This window comes from Jaculus jaculus, chromosome 10, assembly GCF_020740685.1.
Source record: "Jaculus jaculus isolate mJacJac1 chromosome 10, mJacJac1.mat.Y.cur, whole genome shotgun sequence".
In the NCBI taxonomy this organism is placed as follows: domain Eukaryota; kingdom Metazoa; phylum Chordata; class Mammalia; order Rodentia; family Dipodidae; genus Jaculus; species Jaculus jaculus.
Genome location: NC_059111.1, coordinates 111,990,475 through 111,998,028, shown reverse-complemented (window position 1 = coordinate 111,998,028; position 7,554 = coordinate 111,990,475). Strand labels below are relative to the sequence as shown.

Genomic DNA, 7,554 nt, shown 5'->3' with positions numbered 1-7,554 from the left:
GAATTCACTCTGGAGTCTCAGGCTGGCCTCAAACTCATGGCAATCCTCCTACCTCTGCATCCCAAGTGCTGGGTTTAAAAGCGTGCTCCACCACGCCCGGCTTGCCTCCAGTTCAACACTCAAAAGTACACACTCCACTACCAGGGTCTGTGTGACTATCTTCATTTTATTTTTCTGATTTTGCACTTACTGTTGGATTAGTACAGGTAAACCTGCACTTGGCTTTCTTGTTTTTTTTACATTTAAAGTTCATAGCAATATTGTGTGTGCACATGTGTATTTAGCATAAATAGTATCTGATATCAGATGTCAGCTTGCCTTGTTCTCCCAATAGTTGATGGTGCTCTCTGGATCCCAGTGTGTGGGAATCCCTCTGGCCTTTCAGCCCCTCATGGGGTTCTCCGCCTCACTTAGGTCCTCTAGATGTCCCCCATGGAAGGGTCTAGGGCCCAGGTTCTCATGTCCCACGTGCTTCTCTGCAAGCCAACGCCTTTAACCACCAAGCCATCTTCCCAGTCCTGTGTCTTTCTTTTTCATTTTGCTAAAATACTTCCTCAAGTAATGTTTTCAGGTGCAAATAAATATCCCTCCTTTTAATTTTGAGACAGTCTGATTATCCCCTAGGCTGGCCTTGAACTCAAGAACCTCCTGCCTCAGCATGAATGTTGGGATTTTAACCATGCACCACCTTGCCTGGCTAACCTATCTTTGGATCTTGTTTGGGCCCCAGTGGCTGACTGCTTCTGTGGGAGAATTTTAGCAGGGCTGGTCTGCTCTGTGCGTTATGAGACGGACTGTGGGGGTCAGGGCAGGGATCTGGAGCCAGGCTCAGCTTACTTCCAGGGCTCAGAAGAGCTCTAGAAACTCAGCCCACTCGGTGTCTTTGGACTTCCTGGAGCTTCTTTCTGCAGCCATTTGTCTCTGTGGGGCTCATGGGCCGGCAACGTGGTGTCTACACGTTGCGGAGCTTCCTGCTTAAAGGCCTTTCATATCTCAGGAGGGGTCAGGGTGTGCTGTGAACATCTTCCAGTCAATCTGAGGACATGGGCCAAACATTGGAGTTAGAGGAGCTGCTACTCCTGGGGTTGCACTCATTTCCAAGTAAAAGCCATGCTCCCACTAAGCACTCAGCACTCTGCTTGGTACTGGTGCTGGCCCTGGGCTGGGTGCTCCATGGACGCTGCTCACGACGGAGCAGCGTTAACATCAGCGCCCATTTTCCAGAGGCCACAGTGCTTTTATTCCACTCACACAGGAAGCCCTGGCTGCAGAGAGGCAAAGGCTGAGGGCAGTCCATGGCAGACAACTGTGGGACGTCAACTCGAGCCCTCTGCTGAGGACAGTCAATGACACACATTTGACTTGCAGGGAGAGACTGGTCTAGAGAGGTGTGTCTGTCCCAAAGGGGTGGAAAGATGGAACTACAAGTTCTGGACTGATCTCTCCTCAGCCGGGTGCTGTGAGCAAGTCGAATCCGTTCTTGATGGTCCACGTTTTCATCAGTGAGATGGCCACCTCACCTCGGCTCTCAGGAGACGCTACAGTGGAGTACAGCAGTTATTCAGTCATGCCAGCCACCTGGTCATCTAGCCAGAGCCCAGGCCAGGGGCCGGCGACACAGTCACAGAACAAAACATGGAGCTGTGCAGAACATACTGCATCCCATATTGCCCTAAAAGTTGAGTAACACCTTTAAGAAATGATTATGTGGGCTGGAGAGGTGGCTTAGCAGTTAAGGCACTTGTTGGCAAAGCCAAAGGACAGAGGCTTGATTCCCCAGGACCCACATAAGCCAGATGCACAAAGTGGGGCATGTGTCTTGAGTTCAATTGCAGTGGCTGAAGACCCTGGCCTGCCCATTCTCTCAATATCTATCTGCCTCTTTCTCTCTCAAATAAATAAGTCATAAAATACATGGTGTGGCCGGGCGTGTTGGCACACTCCTTTAATCCCAGCACTTGGGAGGCAGAGGTAGGAGGATCACTATGAGTTTGAGGTCACTCTGAGACTACATAGTGAATTCCAGGTCAGCCAAGACTAGAGTGAAGGCCTGTCTGGATTATACACACACACACACATATATATACATACACGCACATATATATACACACATATATATGTATATATATATGGTGGATGTAGAAGTCAGAGGACAACTTTGAAATGGCTGTGCTCCACCTTCTTCTTTGTTGTCTTCTTTTTTTTTTTTGGTTTTCCAAGGTACTCTAGCTCAGGCTGACCTGGAATTCACTATGTAATCTTAGGGTGGCTTTGAACTCATGGTAACCCTCCTACCTCTGCCTTCTGAGTGCTGGGATTAAAGGCGTGCGCCACCATGCCTGGCTCTCCACCTTCTTTGAGAGAGGGTCTCTAGCCACTGCAAGACCCACATTAGCCAGATGCACAAGGGGTCGCACACATCTGGAGTTCATTTGCAGTGGCTAGAGGCCCTGGCGCGCCCATTCTCTCTCTGCCTCTTCCTCTCTCTGTCTGCCACTCTCAAATAAATAAATAAATAACAACAACAACAGCAACAACAACAAAAAAACCCCATCAAGCATCTGGCCTTTGAGCTCTGGATTCTTCCGGCTTCACCTCCTGTCCTCAGGCATTGGGATGACACATACATGAGCCAGTTTGCCTCCGCCTTCATGTGGGTGCTGGGGGATTGAACCTGGGATGGTTGGCTTTGCAAGCAAATGGTTTTTTTGTTCTGTCCTGCTTTCCTTTGTTTGTCTCTCTGTTTTCGCAGGGTCTGGCTCTGGTCCAGGCAGACCTGGAACTCATTCTGTAGCATGCTTTGGTCTTGAGCTCACAGTGATCTTCCCACCTCAGTTAGTAAAGGTGTGTGCCACCATGCCCAGCTGCAAGTGTTAACTGCTGAACCATCTCCTCAGGCCTCAATAGCTGCTAAGGATATGTGGCCACTAAGAAGAGCATCTGTAGCTGTGCCAGGGCTTGCTGACCCACAGAACAATAGATAGTTGGTCTATTAAATGATGGGACTTTTATTATGGGCATATTGAGTATGGCTACATCGTGGCACTGGTGCCATCCTTTCCCTCATCCCCGCCCCCATTCTGCCAGGGCCCTCCTCAGTGGGTTGTAGGATTTCCCTGTGGGGTTGTGGGTATGCATTGTGGGAGCAGCAGTCAGTTATTTAGGGGAGGCAATGCCTCTGGGCATGATATCCCAACCTGTGGCTCTTACATTCTTTGTAGCCCCTCTTCTGAAAAACTGCCTGAGCCGTGGTGAGTTTTGAGTCTACTTCAGTGGTGAGCTCTTAGGAGCCTCTGGATCTCTGTTTGGTAGGTGTTGAGTGTCCTCAGGGTCTGTCTCCTTCACCCTGGTGCTGAGTGTCAGGTTCACCATGGAAGCAGCCCTCTTGCTCGTCTGTGTACATCTTGTCAGGGTGTTTGCTTCTGAGTAGCTGAGACCCATGGTTGGTCCAACCGTTGCTGGCCACTTTCCTCCAGTGGCTCATGTAGCATTTTCTAGCACTTGATGGGCTGTCTGGGGACTGGTTCTCTTCCAGATTCCAGCCAGGTCTCTCCGTTTTGTGCCAACAGCATATGGTGTCCTCAGCCTTTAACCTCAGGTGGATAATCAAGTGCTTTCACAGAAGCCTGTCTTGTTTTGGGGACTTCATAGGTCTGTCTGATCAACAGCTCACTGTGGGTAGCAACCAGGCCGGAGCCAAAAACAATTCTTAAAGTTTGGCTTCATCCCACCTTCTCCAGGGCCCTTCTTGACAGGTGTTCTCCGCAGCATTTTTGTTGTTGTTGTTTTTTGCTTTCTTACTGTGAATGATACTGTACTTAATGTGGTAGTTGAATTCAGGTGTCCTCCATCAACTCAGGTGTTCTGAATGCTAGGTTCCCAGCTGATGGGGATTTGGGAATTAACGCCTCCTGGAGGCAGTGTATTCTTGGGGGTGGGCTTACGGGTGTTATAGCCAGTGTCCCCTTGCCAGTGTTTGGCACACTCTCCTGTTGCCTTGGTCCACCTTATATTGGCTAGGGGGTGATGTCCACACTCTGCTCATGTCATCATTTTCCTCTGCCATCGTGGAGCTTCCCCCAAGCCTGTAAGCCAAAATAAACCTTTTTTCCCACAAGCTGCTCTTGGTTGGGTGATTTCTACCAGCAACATGAACCTGACTGCAACAGTAAAGTGGTACCGAGGAGTGGGGTTGCTGCTGGACACCTGACTGTGTGGCTTTGGCCTTTTAGAGCTGATTTTCAAGAGGAATCTGGGAAGATTTGAAACCTTGGTCTAAGAGATGCCTTGCAGTGCTGTAAGTACAGCTTGATGGACTATTCTGGTCAGAGCTGAAAGACCTGAAGGCAGTAAGAACTATGGACTGTGAGGTTTGGTTTATAAGGGTGAGAAAGAGCTTTGCTTGGACTGGGCTAGCAGTTTGCATGAGAAGCTTGCTGTTATGCCTGGGTCCTGAGAAGTTGTGCAGGGTTGCTTTACATAGAAATAAACTGGTGTGCGCTGAGAAATATGCCACAGAAAAAAATCTTGGGGCTGGAGAAATGACTTAGTGGGTAAGGTGCTTGCCTGCAAAACCTAAGGACCCAGGTTCAATTCTCCAGGTCCCACGTAAATAAGCCAGATGCACGTGGTGGTACATGCATCTGGAGTTCATTTGCAGTGGCTAGAGTCCCTGGCATGCCCATTCTCTCTCTGTCTCTCTCCCTCTCCCCCCTCCCACCCATCTCTCTGTCTCAAATAAATAAATAAAAATAAATCTTTTAAAAAATTCTTTGGGCTGGGTGTGGTGGCGCATGCCTTTAATCCCAGCACTTGGGAGGCAGAGGTAGGAGAATTGCCATGAATTTGAGGCCACCCTGAGACTACATAGTTAATTCCAGGTCAGCCTGGACCAGAGTGAGACACCACCTCAGAAAAAAAATCTTTGGGTGAACTGCTGCCCATCCAGCTGCAATTGAGAGATTACAACCTTTGGGATTGGGCCAGCTGACCTGCACTGGGGCAACAGGAAGCATGCAGATGCTTTTGAAGGGGCCTGAGTGCTTGAAGAGTGTCCTGTTCTTCAAAGTCTGCCTTATTCCCCCCTGGATTAACAAATTGGCACCCTGCCTGGTATCGTGGAGTATAAGAAATGCAGGAAAGAGAGGGTCATTGAGTTTGCAACACAGTCTTGTGTTTTGGAAATGGCCATGGGCAGTGTGAAGCAGGTTTGCTGGATGCCTGCATGGAGACCCTATGGAGCCGTGAGGATGAACCATGGATTGCAGTGGAGAGGCCAGGACCACGAGATGGCCGCTAAGGAGAGCTGCTGGCCCCAATGAAGTTTTCCAGGACCGTGAGTAGCCTAGCTGGAGGGGCGGAACTGGAATACCAGAGACTTGTTGCTGGTTAGAATGATCAGACTTGGAGTTTTGTCACTGGCTAGAGTTGTTGGACTTCAAGCTACAGGGTTTGATGTTTGCCCTGGTCATTTTGAATTTTGTATTGGCTGAATATTTCTTTGCTATGCCCAATGCCATCTTTTGCAGTATGAATGTTTATTCTGTGCCATTATGGGTTTTGGGGGATTTTTTTGTATTATGGCTCAGTTAAAAGACCTTGGATTATGGGGATATATGAATATCATTGGAATTGATAAACACTATGGAGACTTTTATAGTTGGACTGAATGCATTGTATTTTATATCATGTATGGATATCAGTTTATGGGGTTGGGGTAGAATGTGGTGGTTTGATTCAGGTGTCCCCCATAAACTCAGGTGTTCTGACTGCTAGGTTCCCAGCTGATGGAGATTTGGGAATTAATGCCTCCTGGAGACAGTGTATTGTTGGGGGAGGGCCTATGGGTGCTAGTTTCCCCTTGCCAGTGTTTGGCACACTCTCCTGTTGCCATGGTCCACCTTATACTGGCCAGGGGGTGATGTCCACCCTCTGCTCATGTCATCGTTTCCCCTGTCATCTGGAGCTTCCCCTCGAGCCTGTAAGCCAAAATAAACCTCTTTTTCCCACAAGCTGCTCTGGGTTGGGTGATTTCTACCAGCAATGCGAACCTGAGTGCAACACTTAGTAATTTCTATTTACAACGGAATCTCTAGGAATTAAAATTTAACATCTATGCCTGTGAGCTTTATATAGACACTAAAATAATTGAACTTTGTCTTCCACACTGTTTTGCTGGGCTTTGTCTAAATGAACTTTTATGAAGCCGGCTGCCGTCCAGTTTCACATGGATCCTTTTACCCACAGTTTCATTTGGAAAAAGCAAGCCCTCAAGACCTCCCTAACTCTCTCTCCCCATCTCGCCCCCTCTCTCCTTCTCTCTCCCTCCCTCTCTCTCCTTCTCTCTGTATCTCTCTCTCTGTCCAAGGTTTTGCTCTGCATCTCTGGCTGGTCTGGAACTCACTATGTACACCAAGCTGACCTCAAACTTGTGGGTGATCCTCCTACCTCTGCCTCCTAAGGGCTGGCATCACAGATGTGCACCATCACACCTGGCTCTAAGAGGAAGTCCTCTGAGATGCCCATGTGCAGGTGGAAGGAGAGACTGTCATCAGCACTGGACCTTGCCCACGGGAACCCAGCATCACACTCCTCACCTGGATGTAGGTGGGCGGTCTCCTGGGACACCATGGCCCTTTCTGCCTCCCTGGTGCCTCTAGGCTAGCGGTGCCTCTGTGGTCCCCTCTCCACGTTGTCTTCACAGGGCTTCTCTCTCTCCACTGGACTCTGAATTCTCTGCACATCCTTCTGGAGATTTCTGGGCTGAAGAGAGCCACACAGACACCCCTGGTTTCATGTACCGACAAAAGGGAAGGTGCTCTGTGAGGTCTGTTTCTAGCCTTCCTCTCATACCTCCTACCTTCTGAGGAAGACTTGCCCTGAAATTCAATTTGGTTTAGGGTGACAATATACTAAAGGTAGTTTAAAATGTTTATTATTGTTTATGTTAATTGTTATGTTAATTGTTATGTTATTGTTTATGTTAATGTTTATTATTATAATCTTTATTATCATTGTTAACAAGATATTTCTAGTGGATACATCATGTGTTGGTACCTTCTTAAAAACATGGAACGCTTCATGAATTTGCATGTCATCCTTGTGCAGAGGCCATGCTAATCTCTGTATCATTCCAACTTTAGTAGATGTTCTGCCAAAATGAGCACTAAAGATATCTTTTTAAAAAGGTTGTATATTTTTTTATTTAGAGAGGTGGGGTGCACTATGGCAAAAGAAAAACTCCAGATGCATATGCCACTTTGTGCATTTGGCTTTACATACGTGCTGGGAAGTTAAACCCAAGCTGGCAGGCTCTGCGAGCAAGCACCTATAACCACTGAGCAATCTCTGCAGTCTCTAAAACCATTCTTTTTCATATTTCCTTTTCTATGATTTTAACTTATTTGAGAGAGAGAGGGATGAGAGAGAGAGGGAGAGAATGGGTGCACCAGGACCTTCAGCTGCTCCGAAAGAACTTCAGATGCATGTGCCACATTGTGCATCTGGCTTGTGGGTCCTGGGGAATCGAACCTGGGTCCTTTGGCTTTGTAGTCA

The 7,554-nt window shown here is 48.0% G+C and overlaps 1 non-coding gene across 1 annotated transcript; it reads right to left on the bottom strand.

Moving 5' to 3' along the window:
• Positions 1-7,062: 7,062 nt before the first annotated feature.
• Positions 7,063-7,166, bottom strand: LOC123464192. The gene has a single exon (XR_006639432.1). It is a non-coding gene; the product is annotated as a U6 spliceosomal RNA (small nuclear RNA).
• Between the last annotated feature and the right edge of the window lie 388 nt (positions 7,167-7,554).